Source organism: Canis lupus, chromosome 20, assembly GCF_011100685.1.
Source record: "Canis lupus familiaris isolate Mischka breed German Shepherd chromosome 20, alternate assembly UU_Cfam_GSD_1.0, whole genome shotgun sequence".
Classification (NCBI taxonomy): domain Eukaryota; kingdom Metazoa; phylum Chordata; class Mammalia; order Carnivora; family Canidae; genus Canis; species Canis lupus.
In genome coordinates this window covers 50,701,137-50,723,253 of record NC_049241.1, presented here as the reverse complement: position 1 = coordinate 50,723,253, position 22,117 = coordinate 50,701,137, and the positions used below count along the sequence as shown (strand labels likewise).

Below are 22,117 nucleotides of genomic sequence, written 5' to 3'. Positions count from 1 at the left end.
CGTCAGGCTCCCTGCGTGGAGCCTGCTTCTCCCTCTGCCTGTGTCTCTCTGCCTCTCTCTCTCTATCTCATGAATGAATGAATAATATCTTTAAAAAAAAAAAAAAACTGACAGAACGAATGAATTCGGGGGTGCCTGGGTGGCTCGGTAAGTTAAGCATCTGCTTTTGGCTCCGGTCATGATCCCTTTCCCTCTGCCCCCACCCTGTGTTCGTTCTCTTTCTCTCTCTCAAATCAATAACATATTTTTTCAATTTTTTTTTAATTTTTACTTATGATAGTCACACACAGAGAGAGAGAGAGAGAAGCAGAGACACAGGCAGAGGGAGAAGCAGGCTCCATGTACCGGGAACCCGATGTGGGACTTGATCCTGGGTCTCCAGGATCGCGCCCCGGGCCAAAGGCAGGCGCCAAACCGCTGCGCCACCCAGGGATCCCAATAACATATATTTTTTTAAAGATTTATTTATTCATTCAGAGCGAGAGAGAGAGAGGCAGAGACACAGGCAGAGGGAGAAGCAGGCTCCATGCAGGAAGCCCGATGTGGGACTCGATCCCGGATCTCCAGGATCACACCCCCGGCTGCAGGCGGCGCTAAACCGCTGCACCACCAGGGCTACCCTCAAATAACATCTTTGAAAAAAATCCAAGTGAATTCAGTAAAGTTGAAGGATAAAAAATACTCAAAAGTGTTGCATATATATACGCTAATAACTAACAAATTCAGAAAACAATCTCATTTATAATTACATCAAAACACCACCTAGGAATAAATTTAACCAAGGAGATGAAAGACCTGTATGCTGAAAATTACAAGACAAAGACAAAAAAACAAAACAAAAAAAAAACCATAAAAAACCAAAGACATAAATGTAAAGATACTCAGGGCTCATGGATGGGGAGAATATTGTTCAAATGTCCACACTACCCCAATCTACAACCCTACCAAAATTCCAGTGGCATTTCATAGAACTAGAAAAAAATCCTAAAATTTGTAGAGAACCACAGAAGACCTTAAACAGTCAAAGCAATCTCAAGAACAAAGCTGGAGGCATCAGGCTTCCTGAGAACAGTGTAGTTGGTATCAGTATCAAACAGACATGCAGCTCAGTGGAACAGAATAAAAAGCCCAGAAATAAATCCATGCATATATGGGTAATTAATTTACAACAAAGGAGCCAAGAACATACTAGGGGTAGGGGAAAGTCTTCGATAAATAGTGTTGGAAAAACTGGACAGCCACGCGCAAAAGAATGCAACTGGGCCACTATTGTGCACCACACACATGAAGTAACTCAAAATAGATTAAAGAACCTAAGATCTGAAACCATAAAACTCACAGAGGAAAACAAGCAGTAAGCTCGACATTGGTCTTAGTGATGATTTTTTGGATTTGGCATCAAGGGCACCGGCAACAAAAGCAAAAATAAATAAATGGAATGACAGCAAACTAAAAAGCTGCACAGCAAAGGAAACCAACAAAATGAAAAGGCAACCTAGCAAACGGGAGAAAATATTTCTAAATCATATTTTATATATATATATGGATATACATATATCCAAAATATATAAAGAACTCATACAATTCAATCAGGAAAAAATCTGATTTAAAAATGGGCATCCAGGGATCCCTGGGTGGCGCAGCGGTTTGGCGCCTGCCTTTGGCCCAGGGCCTAATCCTGGAGACCCGGGATCGAGTCCCGTGTCGGGCTCCCTGGGTGGAGCCTGCTTCTCCCTCTGCCTGTGTCTCTGCCTCTCTCTCTCTCTCTCTCTCTCTCTCTCTCACTGTGTGCCTATCATAAATAAATAAAAATTAAAAATAAATAAAAATAAATAAAAATAAATAAAAATGGGCATCCAGGGGCACCTGGGTGGCTCAGCGGTTGGGCGTCTGCCTCTGGCTCAGGGCATGATTCTGGAGACCCAGGATCGAGTCCCACATCAGGCTCCTCGCAGGGAGCCTGCTTCTCCCTCTGCCTATGTCTCTGCCTCTCTCTCTCTGTCTCTCATGAATAAATTTAAAAAAATGGGCATCCAGACATCTAGATGGCCAACAGACACATGAAAAGATGTTCCACATCACTCATCGTCAGAGAAATGCAAATCAAAACCACAAAACCACAATGAGATATCACCTCACACCTGTCAGGATGGCTAGTATCAAAAAGACAAGAAATAACAAATGTTGGCCAGGACATGGAGAAGAGGGAACCCTCACATACTGTTGGGACTGTAAAGTAGTGCAGCCACTGTGGAAAATAGGATGGAGTTTCCTCAAAAAATTAAAAATAGAACTAACATATTATCTAGGGGCATCTGGGTAGCTCAGTTGGGTTGAACCTCTGACTGCTGATTTCGGTCAGGTCATGATCTCAGAGTCCTAGGATGGGAGCCCTGAGTCACGCTCCCTGCTCAGCAGGCAATCTGCTTGTCTCCCTCTCCCTCTGTCCCCCCACCCCCAATGCTTGGTCTTTCTCTGAAATAAACCTTAAAAAAAAAAAAAAAAAAAGGAACTACCTTATGATCCAGCAAATCTGCCCCTGGATATTTATCTGAATTAAAAACTTACTCAAAAAGGTATCTGCACCCCCATGTTCACTGAAGCATTATTTACAATAGCCAAGATATGGAAACATCAGTTGATCATCAGTTGATGAATGGATAAAGAAAATGTGGTGAAATGTGAAAATTTTATTACTGAGCCATAGAAAATAAGACAGTCTTGTCATTTGTGACAACACGGATGGTCCCCTGAAGGCATTATGCTATGTGAAACAAAGACAAATGCCAAATGATCTCACTTATATGTGGAATCTAAAAAAAGCCAGAAAAGCAAAGAAAAAACAAACGAACAAAAAAATGAGCTCACGGATACATAGTAGGACTGGTAATTGCCAGAGAATGGGGGCAGGGTGGGCAAAATGGGTGAAGGGGTCAAAAGGTACAAACTTTGAGTTCTAAAATGAGTAGGTCATGGGGATGTAAGATACAGCACGGTGACTATAGTCAATGATATGGTATATATATATATTTTTAGAGATTTTATTTTATTTATTCATGAGAGACACAGAGAGAGAGAGAGAGAGAGAGAGGCAGAGACACAGGGCCTCTCATTCCCTGACACTCCCTGCTCAGCGGGGAGCCTGCTTCTCTGCCTTTCTCTGTGATTGCTTTCGCTCTCTGGTAAATAAATAAAATCTTAGGGATGCCTGGGTGGATCAGCAGTTGAGCATCTGCCTTCAGCTCATGGCTTGATCCTGGGGTCCAGGGATCAAGTCCTGCATCCAGCTCCCTGTGAGGATCCTGATTCTCCCTCTGCCTATGTCTCGGCCTCTCTCTGTGTGTCTCTCATGAATAAGTAAAATCTTTAAAATAAATGAACAAATAGATAAATAAAATCTTTTGAAAGAAATAGAATTTGAATCACACTTACGGGCTTTGTGACTAACCGAGGACAGGTGGAGTGATTTCAGACCTCAGGTTCCTTATCTGTAAATGGGAACGATTCTGTCCAGGATTGTGAGAAATATCAAAACCACAAGAAAGCACTTGGTACCCAGCATGCATTTGCATTCCACAATGTGTGTGTCTGCCTGGGTAAGATCCTAGCTCTGAATCCGTGCCCCCCGCCCCCGACCCTGTCACCCCAGGGGCTGCTGCTCCCCAGCCTTGCCCATAGCCCAGGCGGACCTAGCACCCGGCCCAGGGCTGCCCCTGGGGAGTGCTCAGTAAACAGACGAGCGGCAGAGCCTGGAACTTATCTCTCAGAGCCAAAAGACACTGGAATTCAGGAGGAACATTTTCCAGTTTTCCCTTTTTCTTAAAATTTATTCTTAATGGGCTTTAATTATTTCAGCTTTCCCAGCTAGTCCAGGGCTTGGCTGAAGTCCTCTGAGCAGGTTGTTGTAATCAGGGCGTCCGGCAGAGGGCACCAGAGGTTTGGCTCAGAAGCGGCTCCTGGCCTCCCCACAGTGGGAAGGGCACAGCCACCCCTTGCTTTTGTTTGGAGAGGCGGTGGGTGGCGAAGGTAGTGCAGTCAGCACACATCCTTTTTTCAGAGCACACACTGCTCTTTAGAGATGGTAGATGGGTAGTAGCTGAAGTCAGGGCTGTAGGGAGGGACCACATTGCTCGAACCTGCACCCACCTTGTCAGCAAGAGGCCTGGTCCTCTCCTTGAGACTTCGTGGGGTGCGGGGGATGGGCAGTGACACCCGCTTCGCCCTGGGACCTTGTCCAGTTCCCTAGTTTCCTGGGAATTGTACTGAGGCATCCAACGCAGTAGGACCTGGATTAGGGTATGGCAAGCGAGGTGCCTATGGCATAGGCTTTAAGGAGGACTCCCTCTCTAGTCCAGTAAGTGCAGCATCTACCCAAATTCTGTGCTCCAGGGGCCTCATGACTCACTTTAGTCCAGGCTTTGGAGCAAGCTCAGCTGTAATCACCTGAGTGTGCATAGTGGGCTCTTCTAGACTTGCTCTACCCTGACGCCAGGGGCTCTAAAAGTGACCACGGGTAGAAGGGCATGAACAGGCATCTTTCTTTTTTTTAAGATTTATTTATTTATGAGAGAGATAGTGTGTGTGTGTGTGTGTGTGTGTGTGTGTGCGTGTGCACGTGCACACACACAAGCAGAGGGGAGGGGCAGAAAGAGAGGGAGAAGCAGGCTGGCTGTTGAGCAGAGAGCCCAGGACCCTGGGATCATGACCCGAGCAGAAGGCAGACACTTAGCCCACTGAGCCACCTAGGCACCCCAAGCGTGTGGCTTCTTACAAACTCTCAGCCAATCACTCTCTTCCAAATTTGGTCACATGAGAGGTACCAATTTGGGAGACACCTGAGTGGAGAGGCAGCACCAATAGGACATCAAGGTTTTAGAACAGCTAACAAAGCTCTAAAACTCTTTTGTCTGGAAAATTCCAAACACATAAGTATGTTTGAGCCTCTATACATATTCATCACCCAACACAACAGTTAAGATTTTGCCACCTTTGGGTCAGGAGTCCTTTCTTAATTTTCTCTTTGGTAGAGTGCTTTATTTTTAATTTTTATTTATTTATTTGACACAGAGAAAGAGAGAAAGAGCACAAGCAGGGGGAGCAGGAGAGGGAGAAGCAGGCTCCGTGCTAAGCAGAGAGCCTGATGTGGGGCTTGATCCCAGGACCATGGGCTCATGACCTGAGCCAAAGGCAGATGCTTACGGTGCTTACTCAACTGAGCCACCCAGACAAACCTTGCTAGAGTTTGTTTGTTTATTTATAAGATTATTTATTTATTCATAAGATACACACACACAGAGGCAGAGAGACACAGGCAGAGGGAGAAGCAGGCTTCATGCAAAGAGCCCAAGGTGGGACTTGATCCCGGGACTCCGGGATCACTCCCTGAGCCAAAGGCAGATGCTCACCCGCTGAGCCACCCAGGTGTCCCCTGCTAGAGTATTTTAAAGTAAATCCCAGACATCACATCAATTCACCCCTATAACTACAGTGTGAATTTTTTATACAGTGACAACATGCTTGTCATGCTGAACAAAATCCACAGTAATTCTCTGGAATCATCTGAAGCCAGTCCATGATCCTATTTCTCTGACAGTCTCAACGTGTCTTCTTAAATTTGGATCTGTTTGAATCTAGCACCAAACAAGGTCTGCACATTGTATTTAGTTGTTTTAACTTCCTTTTAACCTAGAGAAGTCTCCCCACCCCCATACTCTGGCCTGTAGCAGAAATGGGTTTAGCCATTGTGAGCTGTATCCCACATATGGATCTGTCAGCTGGTTGTGCCATTCAACTGTTCCTTTGTCCCTACAGTTCCTGCAAACCAGCTCTCAACTCAGGATGCACAGTGGGTCCACCTGGGGAGTATGACCTAACCAGGCCAGTGAAGTCACTGTCCAGGGCAGGGTCCTAGGCAACCACACTTTTGAAATCTCCCCAGGTGATGCCATTAAACAGTCAAGTCACCAAACCACTGCTCCCAGAGCTTCCAGCATGCCCAAGTGGGTGCTCTGGCTTACTACTGCATCCCATTGGGACACATGCCAGGACTGGCTGTCCAGGCTGGGCCCCCCACTGTCAGATTTCCTTTCTGCCTTTCATCTATTTTTTTAAAAGATTTTATTTGTTTATTCATCAGAGAAACAGAGAGGCAGACACAGACACAGAGGGAGAAGCAGGCTCCTTTCAGGAAGCCGGATGCAGGACTTGATCCTAGGACCCCAGGATCACACCCTGAACAGAGAACAGACACTTAACTGCTGAGCCATCCAGGCATCTCTCTCTCTCTCTCTCTCTCTTTTTTTATTAAGTAGGCTCCATGCCCGGGGCCCAACGCGGGGCTCGAACTCATGACCCAGACATGAAGACCTGAGCCAAGATCGAATTGGATGCGTAACTGACCAAGCCACCCAGGTGCCCCAAAGGATTTTAAAAATATATTTATATAAAAAATATATATTTAAGTCATCTCTACACCCAATGTGGGGCTCAAACTCACAACCCTGAGATAATAGGGAGCACGCTCTACCGACCGAGCCAGCCAGGTGCCTCTCATCTAAGGATTTTTGCTCAATGCCTGAATCAATGATGTCACCAGGGGCCTCGAAATGCTGCCCAATACTTTTGTGTGTGTGTGTTTTTAAAGATTTATTTATTTATTCATAGAGAGAGAGGGAGAGAGGCAGAGACACAGGCAGAGGGAGAAGCAGGCTCCATGCAGGGAGCCCGACATGGGACTTGATCCTGGGTCTCCAGGATCGCGCCCTGGGCCGCAGGCGGCGCTAAACTGCTGAGCCACCCGGGCTTCCCTGCCCAACACTTTTGTTCCTGTACCTTACGGAGCTCGTGAGACACTGGCATCTCACGTAAGCTGTCACTGATGCATCATGACCTACCAGATGGAGCTTCTGGAGAACCGGCTGCCATCCCGAGGAGAAGTCCTGGCCTTGCCCTTTTAAGATTTCCCTGAGGGCAGCTGCAAGGCTCGGTGTCCTTTCCCCACCTGGCAGCTGTTACGAAGAGCAGCCACTTGTTATTAGGAACCATACCTGTGGGGATGGCCCTTCCAGGTCAGCTGAGGTCAGACGAGGCACACGGCCAAGGACTCCCTAGGCTCCGCGGACCCGGCACCACATGTCTCCTGCAGCCACGGAGGACCTGCCGAAACAACATCCTTGGAGCCGCTGCGCTGTCAGGGAGGTCCCAGACCTTCCACCCCCGGCCCCTTTCTCTCACGCCACTGACCTTGTTACTCAAGGAAAACAAGGGGAAAGCTCAGGGGGAAAGTGTGAGGGTGGTTGGCAGGGATAAGGCTCCACGTTTGTCAACTGTTTATTTTAACTTTCATTGAGGTGAAACCCACATAGCATCAAACTAACCCCTTCGAGGCGTACCATCCAGTGGTACTCAGAACCTTCGCATTGTGTGACCACCACCTCTATTTCTAAAACATTCTATCGCCCCCACATAGAGCACCCCCACTAAGCAGTCACTTGCTATGCCCCCCGCCATCTGGTCCTTGGCCATCCCCAGCCTGCTTGTCTCTATGGATTTACCGACTCTGGATATTTCATACAGATGGAATCCTACACTGCGTGACTCTTCGGTGTCTGACCTCTTATTCGCCTAGTGTTTTCGACGATCATCCATGTTGTAGCAAGGACAGGATTTCATTCCTTTTTATGGGTGACTAATAGTCCCCCGTGTGGCTCCACCACATCTGGTTTACTCCTTATTCAAATATTGCACATCTGGGTTGTTTCCACTTCTGGGCTCTTGTGAATAGAACTCTCCTCTTCCCCCAGGGCAATATGCCCCCTGTATAAAATTAAAACAACACTGAAATTAGTAAAAGAAATTAGGTCCCATTGCCCCGTGCCCCTGAGTTTACATTTTCCCCTAGACTTTTACTGGAGCTTGTTAAAGGTATAATTCTTGTTTTTTAACAGCATCAAAGGCAGGAGGTAAAGGTCAGTGGAACAACAACAAAAAAATCTGTCCAAGGAAGCTGTTTGGTGAATACCCCAACGGTATGACCTGCCTGAACAGGATATGGTAAGAAATGTTAATTAACCAGGTTTCTTTCAAAAAGCTGGTTCAATGATTGATCTTTGTATTTGTTTTTTAAAAAGATTTTATTTATTATTTATTTGAGAGAAAGAGCAAGCAGGGGAGGGGCAGAGGGAGAAGCAGACTCCTTGAAGAGCAGGGAGCCCGATACAGGACTTGATCCCAGGACCCTGAGATCATGACCAGAGCTGAAGGCAGATGCTTAACCAACTGAGCCCCCCAGGCACCCCATCTTCGTAATCGTAAGCACTTGAGGGCTGTTGATTGAGGAGAGGCCGGCCCTTGAGGGCCCTGCTTGCTGGCTGCTGGTGAGGCCCCGGATGAGGCAGTGGAATTGGTTAAGTGGGGACCAGAAGCCTCTTTCATTGGTCTCAGCCAAGCATCCAGAAGGATCCCAGTTGGCCACATGAGAGTCACCACAATCTGGCAGAGATGTGCCAACAGCAAGTGGCAGCAAGGCCGTGGGGACACAGGAAGTTGCACCTGACCTCGGGGTGGGTGGGTGGCTCCCGGGGCCTGGGGTCCTTACCGGAGTTCCCACGGAGAAGCTGTGGATGCCAGGGTGTAGCTAAAGTGTGGAATGGCCCGGGGCGAGGTTCTGTCTCGGGTCGTTCAGGGTGTCCCGACAAAATACCACAGACCCAGTGCTTTATAAAACGGGTGTTTGTTTCTCAAAGAGTTCTGGAAGCTGGAAGTCTGAGACCTGAGTGCCGGCCCGGCGGAGCCAGGGCTCTCTCCTGAATTGTAGACACTTCTTGCTGTGCCCTCACGTGGTGGAAGGGACACGGGAGCTCTCTGGGGTCTCCTTTTTTTTTTTTTTTTAAGATTTTATTTATTTATTCATGAGAGGCACAGAGAGAGAGGTAGAGACACAGGCAGAGGGATAAGCAGGCTCCATGCAGGGAGCCCGATGTGGGACTCGGTCCCAGGGTCTCGGGATCACACTTTGAACTGAAGGCAGATGCTCAACCATTGAGCCACCCAAGTGCCCCTGTTTATTAAAAAAAAAACACAAAATTGTTTATTTGACAGCACAAGCAGGGGGAGCAGTAGAAGGAGGAGAAGCAGGCTCCCCGCTGAGCAGGGAGCCCCAGGAGGGGCTTGATCCCAGGACTTTGAGATCATGACCTGAGCCAAAGGCAGATGCTTAACCAACTGAGCCACCCAGGAGCCCCAAAGTTTATTTTCATATAGTTGAGTTTATCAATATTTAATCTTGTAGCTCTAGAGCCACAGTTGGAAAGGTTTTTCCCATGCTAACTTTAGAAAGGGTTTTTCCTGGGGTACCTGGGTGGCTCAGTCGGTTGGGTAGCTGCTTTTGACTCAGGCCATGATCCCAGGGTCGTGGGATCGAGCCCAGCATCAGGCTCCCTGCTCAGTGGGGAGCCTGCTTTCTCCTCTACTCCCTGCTTGTGCTCTATCTCTTGGTTTCAAGTAAATAAATGAAATCTCAAAAAAAAAAAAACCTTTATAGAAAGTTTTTTTTTTTTTTTAAGATTTATTTATTCATTCATTCAGAGAGAGCGAAGAGAGAGGCAGAGACACAGGCAGAGGGAGAAGTAGGCTCCATGCAGGAAGCCCAATGTGGGACTCGATCCCAGGTCTCCAGGATCACACCCCAGGCTGCAGGCGGTGCTAAACCGCTGCACCACCAGGGCTGCCCTAGAAAGGGTTTTTCCCATAGTGTCTTCAAAGAATTATACCATCTTTTCCCCCCTCTAAGCATCTTTCAAAAAATTGTGGTAAAATGCACATCACATAAAATTTACCATCTTAGCCATTTACTTATATTTTTTTTTTAGAGGGGGGAGAAGGGCAGAGGGAGAGGAAGGGGGAAGAGAATCTTAAGCAGGCTCCACCCCCCACACAAAGCCCAACGTGGGACTCGACCTCACAACCCTGAGATCATGAGCTGAGCTGAAATTAAGTCTTAGCCCAATGAGCCATCTAGGTGCCCCATCTTAGCCATTTCAAAGCATACATTTCAGTGGCATTAAGCACATTCATGTTGTTGACTGACCGTCCACACCATCCACCTCCCAAACTCTGCATCTTCCCACAAACTGAAACCCATCCCCATTAAACATGAACTCCTCATTTTCCCCTTCCCCAACTCTGGCACCCACCATCTACTTTCTGTAGATCTCTGTATAGATCCTCTATGGACCTCCTATAACTGGTTTCATGCAGTACTTGTTTTCTGTATCAGTTTTTATATTATGCATCAAATGAAGTTTTTTTTTTTTAAAATAGACATCAGAAAAAAATAGACCCCAATTTTAGGTTTGTAGAAAAATTGAGTGTATGGTACAGAAGATCCTCATAAATCCCCTCTGCTCCACCTCTTAGTTTCCCCTATTACTTTGCATTAGTGGGGAACATTGTTACAACTGGAGAAGCAATATTTATACGTTATTAACTGAAGTCCATAGTTTACATTAGGGTTTAGTTTTTGTGCTGAACATTCTATGGGTTTTGCCAAAGGCACGAGATCCCGTATCCATTACTATGATCCAGAATAATTTCACTGTCATAAAACTCTGCTATGCTCTGCTCATGTATCTCCCCTGCAACCCCTGATCTTTTCACTGTCTCTATAGATTCTCTTTCTCTCCATATATATTTTTTGTCTCTATCTCTACCTCTATCTCTATCATCTCTAACTCTATCTCTATCTCTATCTCTATCTCTATCTCTATCTCTATCTCTATCTCTATCTCTATATATTTGTCTATTTGGATGACCACGGTATATTTATGCACCTACTGAAAGATGTGCTGGTGACCTCAGAGAGGACTTGGTGCATGATGATGGCAGGTGGCAATGAAGCGGGGCCGCCAACGAGTGTGTGACACATGGTGACCACGAGAGGGAGCCAGATTCCCCCTTTCTCTCTACCCAGGTTGGTAGAAACCATTTCCCCCTTTGTTCCAAAGCACTGTTCCCAGTGCTAGGGTTGATCTGGTCTTTGCCTTGAACTAAGGCTGATCTGGAAACCACCTGGAGGGGAAAGTTCAGTTTGCTTCCTTTGGAATAAAAACCAGAGCTTCATGACTAGTTGTTTTCCTTGGAATTGAGATTTTTCTTGCTTCAGCATTTAAGGGGGTTTGTCCACAATCTCACCCAAAAAAGTTTGCTAACTGAAGTGCCAGCTGGATCTGCCATCTGTAGAGATAAGCTTGGCAGTTGGGGGAGCCGGGAGAAAAAGTAGCCCCAAGTCCTGATTTCCCATGAGTGCAATGCCACCATCTTTTTGCCCAATGATGCTTTTGTCTGGTTTAATGAGAAATCAGGGTCTAAGAAGAGTGGGGAATGGCTTGGGAATCACGTAGTTTCTCTTTGGTCTGAGGGACCCCTGTACAGAGTGGCCTCACTGAGCTGAGGGGCTGCTGCCAGCTACTGACAGAGCTGCTTTCTCACGTGCGCAGGGCTCCCTGGTGGATTCAGATGCAGGTGTGACCGGCCACCAGAGCAATGCACCCCCCTTGTCTTCACCTTTTGTTGTTGAGGCTCTGTAGGGAAATAGTGCCTGTTGCCAAAATACTGATTGATTTTTTTTTGTTTTATTTAAATTCAAGTTAATTAACTGATCGAATTTTAAGAGTTTGTTTATTAAGGGCTTAGGATGATAAGAGACAGAAATTTTATGCTTACAAATAGGTTTTTAATGATTAATTCACGATGAATTATTACACACTGAATCCTGTTGAGGGCAGGTTCAGCATTTAAAGCCATTTAAATGTTCCTGTGGAAACTGTCTTTTAATTCCTCTCCATTTCTTTTTTTTTAAGATTTTATTTATTTATTCATTCATGAAAGACACAGAGAGAGAGACAGAGGCAGAGACAGAGGCAGAGGGAGAAGCAGACTCCATATCAGGAGCCCGATATGGGACTCGATCTCAGGTCTCCAGGATTTCGCCCTGGGCCAAAGGCAGGCGCTAAACCGCTGAGCCACCCAGGGATCCCCTCCTTTCCATTTCTTATTTCCTGGTCTCTTTCCCTCATTCCCTTTTAAGGGAAACAACATCAGCTCATTCTGGTGAATCTGGTGATCATTCTGGTGATCTGGTTAAAGATCAATTAACCTAAAAAAGGACTTAAAAAAAATACAGCTCTCATCCCTGTCCACAGTACTTGGGTTCCTTAGACCCTCACACAACATCTTGCCTAGATCACCACCCTCCTCCAGAAGCTGGGAAGACCAGTGATCACAAAGGGGGAGACTGCTGGAGGACTCAGCCTAGGAATGGGGGAACCTCAAATGTTAAGTGTGGGCATCTAAGCAGAGGAAACAGTGTCAGCTAAGACTGAAGTGTCACTGGACCGGGGGCCCTGGACTTGGTCATAGGCAGTTGGGATGGGACATGCATTTTGTAAAAATTCATAGACTTTAATTTACAGAGCAGTTTAAGTTTTACATAAAAATTAAACAGTAAGTACAAAGAGTGTCCATATTCCCACTCCCCTCCCCATTCCCCCATGACTAACATTTTGCATTAGTGTCCGATGAAGAATAAAGAATGAAGCAATATTGATACATTACTAACTAAAGCCCACAATTTACATCAGGGCTCACTCTTGGTGTTGGACATTCTATGGACGTTGAAAATAATGGCACAGACCCACCATTATAGTCCTATACAAAATAGTTTCATTGCCCTAAAAATCTACTGTTCATCTACATCTGCCAGCAACTACGGATCTTTTTCTGTCTCTAAAGTTTTGTCTTTTCCCAGAATGTCGTATGGTTGGAATCATATAGTAGAGAATGTTCCCAGACTGGCATCTTTCACTAAAGCAAAAGAAATATGTGCTTAGAGTTCCTCCACGTCTTTGCATGGTTTGATAGCTCATTTAAAAATTTCTCATATACTTTTTCGTTATTGTGGTGAAATATACATGAAATTTACAATCATAGGGGCACCAGGGTGGCTCAGTCAGTTAACAGTCAGACTCTTGATTTTGGTTCAGGTCATGATCTCAGAGTTGTGAGATCAAGCCCGGTGTCGGACTCCACTCTGGGTATGGAGACTGCTTAAGATTCTCTCTCCCTCTGCCCCTCCCCTTGCTCTCTCTTCCACTCTAAAAAAAAAAAAAAGAAAGAAAGAAAGAAAAAAAATCACAATTGCAATCATTTTTAAGTGGCATTAAGTACATTCACATGGCTTTGCAGCCTTCACCACTGTCCATCCCTAGGACTTTTCCATCTTCCCCAACTGTTTGACTCTGTCCCCATGAAACACTGACTCCCCATCCCCTCGCACACATCCAGCCACTCATCATTCTGCTTTTGGACTCTGTGAGTTTGACTCTTCTAGGGATCTCATGAGTGGAAAAAGACAGTATTTGTCTTTCTGCAAATGGCTTTCTTCACGGAGCATGATGTCCTTGAGTCTGTCCACGTAGCAGTGGGTGGAATTTCCTTCCTGTTCAGGGCTGACTAATGAGAGGACTGACTTCTGTCACATTGCTACTTTGTCCCTTATCTTCTGCCTGTTTTATATTTAATTTTTTGGTAGTGGAACATTTATTCTTAAAAAAATTTATTTATTTATTCATGAGAGACACACAGAAAGAAGCAGAGACACAGGCAGAGAGAGAAGCAGGTTCCTTGTGGGGAGCCCGATATGGGACTCAGTCCCAGGATCCCGGGATCACATCCTGAGCTGAAGGCAGACACTCAACCACTGAGCCACCCAGGTGCCCCATGGTAGTGAAATGTTTAAATTTTCTTTGTGATCACCCTGGGGATTACATTTGACATCCAGAAGTTATAACACTAATTTGGATTTATCCCAGCTTAACAACAGTAACAAACAAACACTGGGCTCCTTCACAGCTCCATTCCCACTTCTTTCAATTGTTGGTGTCCCCAAATTATATCTTCACACATTGGGTGTCCAAAAACATAAACCAGTAATTTGTGGAACACATTAGCCTCTTAAAATATGTAGAAAACAAACAATAGAGTTAAAATTGTAGTAACAAGAATACCAGTTTTTATAATCAGCCATGTATTTCTCTTCATTGAGCTCTTTATGTCTCCACATAGCTTTGAGTTCTTGTCCTTTCAACTCACCCTGCAGGACTCCCTGGAGCAAGTCTTGCAGGTAGGTCTAGTCATGAAGATCTCCCTTAACTTTTGTTGTCTGGGAATGTCTTCACTCCTCTTTTACTTTTGAAGGACAGTTTTGCCAGATGTAGGATTCTTGGTTGACACTTTTCTTCATTTTGTATTTTGAATATATCAGAACACTGCCTCTGGCCTTCAAAGCTTCTGATGAGAAATCTGCTATGATCTGGAGGATCTTTTGTATGTGATGAGTTGCTTCTGTCTTGCTGCTTTCAAGATTCCTTCTGTGTTTGGCATTCAATAGTTTGGTTATAGGGATCCCTGGGTGGCTCAGCGGTTTGGCGCCTGCCTTCGGCCCAGGGCCTGATCCTGGAGATCCGGGATCGAGTCCCGTGTCGGGCTCCCTGCGTGGAGCCTGCTTCTCCCTCTGCCTGTGTCTCTGCCTCTCTCTGTGTCTCTCATGAATAAATAAATAAAATATTAAAAAAATAGTTTGGTTATAATATGTCTTGGTATGGGTCTCTCTTTTTTTAATATTTTATTTATTTATTCATGAGAGACACAGAGAGAGAGGCAGAAACATAGGCAGAGGGAGAAACAGGCTCCTCACAGGGAGCCCAATGCAGGACTCAAACCCGGGGCCCTGGGATCATGTCCTGAGCCAAAGGGGCAGACGCTCAACCACTGAGCCACCCAGGCGTCCCAGTGTGGGTCTCTTTGAGTTCATCCTCTTGGGAGTTTATTGAGCTTTATGTTTGTTTCATCAAATATGGGATGTTTACAACTATTATTTCTGCTCCTTTCTCTCATTCTTTTCCTTCTGGGACTCCCACAAGGAGTATGTTGGTCTACCTAATGGTTTCCCACAAGTCCCTAAAGTTCTGTTTTTCTTTCTTTCTCTTTCTTTCTTTCTTTCTTTCTTTCTTTCTTTCTTTCTTTCTTTCTTCTTTCTTTCTTTCTTTCTTTCTTTCTTTCTTTCTTTCTTTCTTTCTCTCTCTCTTTCTTTCTTTTTCTTTCTTCTCTTTTCCTTAGATTCGATAATTACTATTGTCCCTAACTTAAATTGTGCTGATTCTTTCTTCAAGCTGCTCAAATCTGCATTAGAATTTTTTTGTTTCTTTTTAGGTTTTCATATTTTTTATTAATATTTCTACTTTGTTCATACAGATACTCTTGCCATTCCCTTGTTCCCCTCTTACAGGAAGTGGTAGGACCTGAATCAGGCCCAAACAGTCCTGCTCAACCGAAGGTCTTAACTATTGTTCCTCCTTGCCTCACCAATGGCTTCTACATAGTTCACCTCTGTGGAGCACGTCACCCTGGGACTTCTGGGTTAGTTAGTTACACAGAAGGATACAAGGGCCAGGAGGCAAGAGACTCTGTTAAGTGACATAAGTTAAGTGAGACCATGTGCTTTAGCCTAAAAATAAAACAAGACAACAACAACAAAAAATAACAAAAAATTCTCTCCATCACACTCTGAAAGCATCTAAGGAAAATAATTTTCAGCATATAACACATTAGAGAAGAAAATCAAGATGGACTTTTCTTCAGCCCTCAAGATCTGCTAAATGCTTTCCAGGTGTCTATAAGGGCAGCATAGATTATCCAGTAACCACCAAAGTATTCATAATGTCCTAAAAACTCCCCTTGGATAGTCTTCTATTCCCCCCTTACTTGCTCCTGCAGTTCCAAGTTCTTCTTGAACATAAGCACATCAAGTGCAGTCATGCCTCAGGACCTTTGCACTTGCTGTTTCTGCTGCCTGAAAGCTCCCCTCACCCCATATTACTGCCTGGCTCCATCCCCTCACTCTGGGCTCTGCTCAGCATCATGTTTTCAAGAAGGTGTTCCCTGGCTACTCTGTCTGAGATCACTCTATAGCCTCTTGCCCTGTTTGCCTTTCTCCCTAGTACTCACTAATGTTTTTTTCTGCCCATCTTCCCCACTGGATGAAGGTCTGAAGAACTGTAGATTTGTCTCTCTTGTTCACTACCACCTCTCTGGTGCCTGGCATGTACTACACACTCAGCCAATGTTCAATGTTATGATCTATGTCTGTATTCCTTCAATATTCCTATGTTGAGATCCTAATCCCCACCATAATGACGTTAGGAGGTAGGGTTTTCAGAAGGTGATTAGATCATGAGAGGAGAGTTCTCATGAATGGGATTTGTGGCACACGGGAGCTCTCTCTTCCCCTCTTTCTACCACGTGAGGACACAATAAGAATACTTTTATAAGAAGGCAATGAATCTTCACCAGGAATCAAATCTGCTGAGGACTTGATCTTCTATATCTCAGCCTTCAGAACTTAGAAATTTCTGTTGGTTATAAGCCATCCAGTCTGTGGTATTCTGTTATAAGAGGCTGGATAGATGACGATAGTCATTATTTGTAGTAATGAATGAATCTACATCCTGTACCTTATGTTCTGTAGAGAGGTCTTTGAGATGACCTAATGACAACCTAAGTTGCTACAAATGTGAAATCCTGCCCATTCATTGAACAATGATTGGTACTTACTGGATCCCAGGCATTAGATCCTGGTGGCCATAGATTATATTTAGATTTCTTGTCATCATAATGCTACTCTTTTTCAGAGTATGATTCCTAGCAGTCTCTGCTCTTGAGACCATACCTGAAGTCTCATTCTACTTCATCATGTGGTCAGGAGAATGCTTTTGCCTGTACAGTTTGAGACCATTGTTCCATGATACTCTGCTTTAAAATGCTGCCTTATAAAAATGTCAAAGCCCATTATAAGCCTTTCTGCTTTTAAATATTGTTAACTTCATCTATAGAGATGGAAACGGTGTAAGTAGAGATTTAAAAATATAGTAGTATCTTTCCTCCTCCTGGCTCTACCTTGATCTCTGTGCAACCATGTCCTTGGAGGGATGAAGGTGATGTTGATAGGGTACAATGTTACCATGGAGACGACTGGGACTGGCCCTATGAACCATGTTTTTGGCGGGATGAAGGTGACATTGGTACGGTACAATGTTACCATGGAGACAGCTGGGACTGGTTCTATTAGCTGCAATCTTGCTAGCTATTATCCTGGCAAAACGGGTGTGAAGAAATTAATATGCCAGCAGTTCCTAGGCTATGTGACTGCTACAAAGTCCATGTTATTTTGTGTTTTTAATGATAGACCAGCAAATATCTCCTGGAAACACCATGAAGAGGGAAGATGTAAGATCACCAGAAAGAATGTCAGAAAAATCTTCCAGTCCACCCCCTTGTTGAAGGTTTGTTCCAGATTAACAGCAGGAGAAAACAGAAGTATTTGTACCATTAGCAAAAGAAAACACGTTGAAAGCCAAAAACAAAAAAAGTCCACCTTGAAAATTCACATTCAGCCTACAACTCCACCAGAAGCAAAGTCAGAGCAGCTGGGATATGCCTCAACACCCAGATTTTTTAGCAGATTTTAATTTTATTTCAGGGGGTTCACTGTTTTATCTAATGAAGCTTATCAAAAAAAATTTCTACCATTATTATACATGGCAGCCAGCACCACTTGCTCTAATTACAAGAGAACAGTAAAAACAGATGTGATAATGGCCACTATGGAAAACAATATGGCAGCTACTGGAATAATTCAAAATAGAATCGCTGTATGATCCAAGAATCCATGTCCAGGTATTTCCTCAAAAGTACTGAAAGAAAGGTCTGAAAGAGAAAATTGCACACTTGTATTCACAGCAGCATTACTCACAGTAGCCCAAAAGTGGGAACTACCTTAGTGTCCATTGATGGATGAATGAATAAACAAAAGATAGTCCATCCATACAGTGGAATATTATTCAGCCTTAAAAAGGAAAATCTAACATAACATGGATGAGTCTTGAAGATATTATGCTGAGTGAAAGAAGCTAGTTACAAAAAAGGAAAAGTGCTGTGTGACTCTACTTCTATGAAGTATGAAGGATATGTACACATCCATAGAGACAGGAAGTATATGGCGGGTGCCAGGGGCTGGGGTTGGGGACGGGGAGTCAGTGTTTCCTGGTGACACAGTTTCAGCTTCAGAGGATGGAAAAGTTCTGGAGACAGATGGTGGAGATGGTTGCAAAACAATGTGAGTGTACTTGATGCCACTGAACCGGGCACTTAAAAATGGTTAAGATGATAAATGTTATGTTATATATATTTAACCATGATTTTTTAAAAAAGATTTTATCCATTCATTTGACACACACACACACACACACAGAGTACATGCAGAGGGAACGGCAGGCAGAGGGAGAGGGAGAAGCAGGCTCATCGCTGAGCAGGGGAACCCAACATGGGGCTCAACCCCAGGACCCTGGGATCATGACTTGAACCAAAGGCAGATGCTTAACCAATGAGTCTCCCAGGCACCCCTTAACCATGTTTTTTAAAAATTACTTTTAGGGGCAGCCCAGGTGGCTCAGTGTTTTAGCGCTGCCTTCAGCCCAGGGCCTGATCCTGGAGACTGGGAATCGAGTCCCATGTCAGGCTCCCTGCATGGAGCCTGCTTCTCCTTCTGCCTATGTCTCTGCCTCTTTCTCTCTCTGTGTCTCTCATGAATAAATAAATAAATAAAATCTTTAAAAAAAATAAAAAATAAAAAAATAAAAATTAATTTTAGAAATCAGTGATGAAATGCACTCTAGCTGGACACTGTTATCTGTTGAAGCTACTAAGATAGCCCTGTGGCCACAACCTCAATACACGGGGACATCAGCCAGGGGGACAGGTGATAAGGAACACAGCACAAACTTCAAAGGACACAGACCCTCACAGCACTGAAACCTTCTAAGTGTCTCCCATGCCAAGACTGACACATGCCCCATGGCCCAAGAAAGGTGATTCTAGCCCAGCCCCTGGAATTGAGGCCCAGTGAAGTTGTGATTTGCCCAAAGCCAGTCAGCCTGAGTAGGGGACCCTGTGAGGAGCCCAATCTCTGTCCCTGGGGCCCTTCTGCTCTTAGGGAGAAGAAAGAACTTTTTGGGGGGAGCTCTTTTGTGGGGCTACAGTTGAGAAGACAACCTGAGAGCTCAGGAGAGGCAGGGCATGGTGGGTATAGCCAAGTATGGTCTTATTCCTTCAGGCTGTTATAAGAAAATGCTGCAGACTGTCTGGCTTATAATAAGAAATTAAATTCTTATAGAGGCTGGGGAGTCCATGATCAACGTGGTAGGAAGGTCAGGTTCTGGTGAGATCTCTCTTCTTGGCCTGTAGATGGCTGTCATCTTGGTGTACCTTCACTTAGAGGTAAGAAGGCAAGAAAGCTCCCCTGGATCTCTTTTATAAGAGCACTAATGCCATTCCAAAGGTTCCACCTTCACAATCTAATCACCTAGCAAAGGCCCTCCCTCCTAATACCATCACATTGGGGGTTAGGATTTCAACATATGGATTTCAGGGACTTCAGTGTTCACTCCAGCGCAGTGACCATCATGTTGAGAGAAGAGCCTTCTCTCCCAGTAGCTCAGGAGGCAGCCCTGAAGGCAGAGCCCCATTCATACCCTCTCACTTGATGATAACCCAAATATTTTTTTAAAGATTTTATTTATTTATTCATGAGAGACACACACACACAGAGGCAGAGACACAGGCAGAGGGAGAAGCAGGCTCCCTGGGGGGAGCTTGATGTGGGACTCAATCCTGGGACCCCAGGATCATGACCTGAGCCCAAGGCAGATGCTCAACCACTGAGCCACCCAGGTGCCCCGATGACCCAAATATTTCAATACTGGAAGGATTTCCTTTTTTGGTAGTCCTCACTCTTTGCATCCAACAAAATCCCTGGCCCTGAGAGACCAAGATGTTCTGGTTCCTACCCTCCTGCACTTCACCATTTCCTGGAGATGGACTGGGAACCTGTGTATTAGAGTTTCATCTTCTCCAAAAAGAGGTCTGGCCTTTGTCCCCCACTTCTGGGAGGTAATCTCTGATATGTCATGCCGCGGAGGAGGGTCTCTGTTTGCAGGGAAGCCTTGGGTCACACCGGATAGTCCAGTGGTATGACTTAGGCTGGGGGCCAGAGAGACCCACAGTATGATCTGAGAGGGGGCTTTGGATCACGTGGTATCTGTGCATCAGGAGGCTGGGATTGACCTTGTGGGCAATCCACCAATTGGTTGACTGTGCCCACATGATAGTGCCCCATACACACTCAGACCCTGTGCGTGGGTGAGCGTCCCTGACTGATGATACTCTGGGTTGCATCACACATCGAAGCTGAGAGAGTAAAGCTGTCCTGTCTGCATGGGGGGAGAACAACAGAAGCTGCGCTGTGCGCTTCTGCCTCAGCTCTTCGCAGTCTGTACCATCCTTCCCCTGGAATAAGCTGTAGCTGTGGATGTTAAGAGCTTCTAGTCAGTTCTGGAAGGAAGGCAGTCTCAAGGAAACCTCAATTTATAACTGACACCAGAAATGAGGGCGGTCTTGGGACACCTGGGGCGCTCTGTCAGTTAAGTGTCTGCCTTTGGCTCTGGTCATGATCTCAGGGTCCTGGGACGGAGCCCCACATCAGGCTCCCTACTCAGCGGGGTCTTCTCCCTCTGCACCTCCCCACTGCTTCTGTTCTCTCACCTTCTCACTCTGTCAAATAAACAAAATATTAAAAAAGAAAAAAAAAGCAATAAGAGTGATCTTGGGTGAACTGTGTCCTCAAACACTGTAAGTTGCCTCTAACCCATCAGAGCAAATAATTAAGTGAAAGAGCATTTGAAATTCTCATCATCCTTTGAATCAGAAACAGGGAGGGGTTCTCTGAGAAGCTCGCTGCTCTGGTTGTTATTGATGCTAGAACTTTCATAGTTTTCCATTTTTCAAGTCCAGCTAAGTTCTGACCAGTTGTGGTGTGAGCAGTGAAACTTTACTCTAGGGACAGCTATCTAGGGGAAGTTCTCATCATCTCCTGTAAGGGCTGTGCTGGTCTTTGTTGAGGCACATGTAAGGTCTGCAGCTTTGTTTCATCTCAGTGGGTTTGCTAATCTGTGGCTTTGCTGATACAGTGGTGCTCTGAAGTCTCCCTATTTCTCCTGAAAACAGTTAGCTGTTGGGTGTAGGCTTTTGAAATAATCCCATAAACCTCACCCTGCAGTTTGGGGCACCTGGGTGGCTCAGTCAGTTGAGTGTCTGACTCGATTTCAGCTTGGGTCATGATCCTAGTGTCGAGAGATCAAGCCCTGTGTAGGCTCTGTGCTCAGCAGGGAGTCTGCCTGAGATTCTCTCTCTCCCTCTCTCTCTGCTCCTCCTCCTGCTCACATGCTCTCTTTCTTAGATAAATAAATAAAAATTTAAAAAGCTGCTACAGACTTAAAATGCTTTCAAAATTATCAGGCTGACACAGACGGGTATCACCCATCGTATGCCCATCAGGATGGCTAGAATAAAAACGACAGGAGCAAAGAAAATAGTAAGGGTTGGTGAGGATGGAGATTAGTTAGAAGCCTGGTGTGCTGCTGCTGGGAATGTAGAATGGTGCTGCTATGGAAAACTATATGGAGGGTCTTCGAGAAATGAAACCCAGAATTACCATTTAATCCAGCAATTCCACTTCCTTTTTTAAAAAAGACTTATTTTATTTTTTAAAATATTTTATTTATTTATTCATGAGAGACACAGAGAGAGAGAAAGAGAGAGAGGCAGAGACACAGGCAGAGGGAGAAGCAGGCTCCAAGCAGGAGCCGGATGTGGGACTCGATCCCCGGTCTCCAGGACCACACCCTGCTGAAGGCAGCGCCAAACCGCTGAGCCACCTAGGCTGCTCAAGACTTATTTATTTTAGAGAGCGCTCACAAGTGGGAGTGGTGGAGAGGGAGAGAGCATCTCAAGCAGACTCCCTGCTGGCCATGGAGCCTGACCCGGAGCCTATCTCACGACCTTGAGATCACAATCTGAGCTGAAACCAAGAGTTCAGATGCCCAACCGACTGCACCACTCAGGCGCCCCCAGTGATTCCACTTTCGGGTAGACACCCAAAGGAATTGAA

At 45.2% G+C, this 22,117-nt stretch overlaps 1 long non-coding RNA gene across 2 annotated transcripts in view; it reads right to left on the bottom strand.

The window, feature by feature from the left end:
• The window catches only part of LOC111091380, a 56,358-nt gene that overhangs the window by 2,584 nt on the left and 31,657 nt on the right, over positions 1-22,117 (bottom strand). Inside the window, exons 2-3 of one of the 2 annotated variants that reach the window (XR_005375120.1) lie at positions 7,554-7,815; positions 7,047-7,155 (exon numbers count right to left, since the gene is read on the bottom strand). This is a non-coding gene — a long non-coding RNA (uncharacterized LOC111091380). The remainder of the gene's footprint in view (positions 1-7,046; positions 7,156-7,553; positions 7,816-22,117) is intronic. The other variant, XR_005375121.1, reaches the window with a different exon arrangement.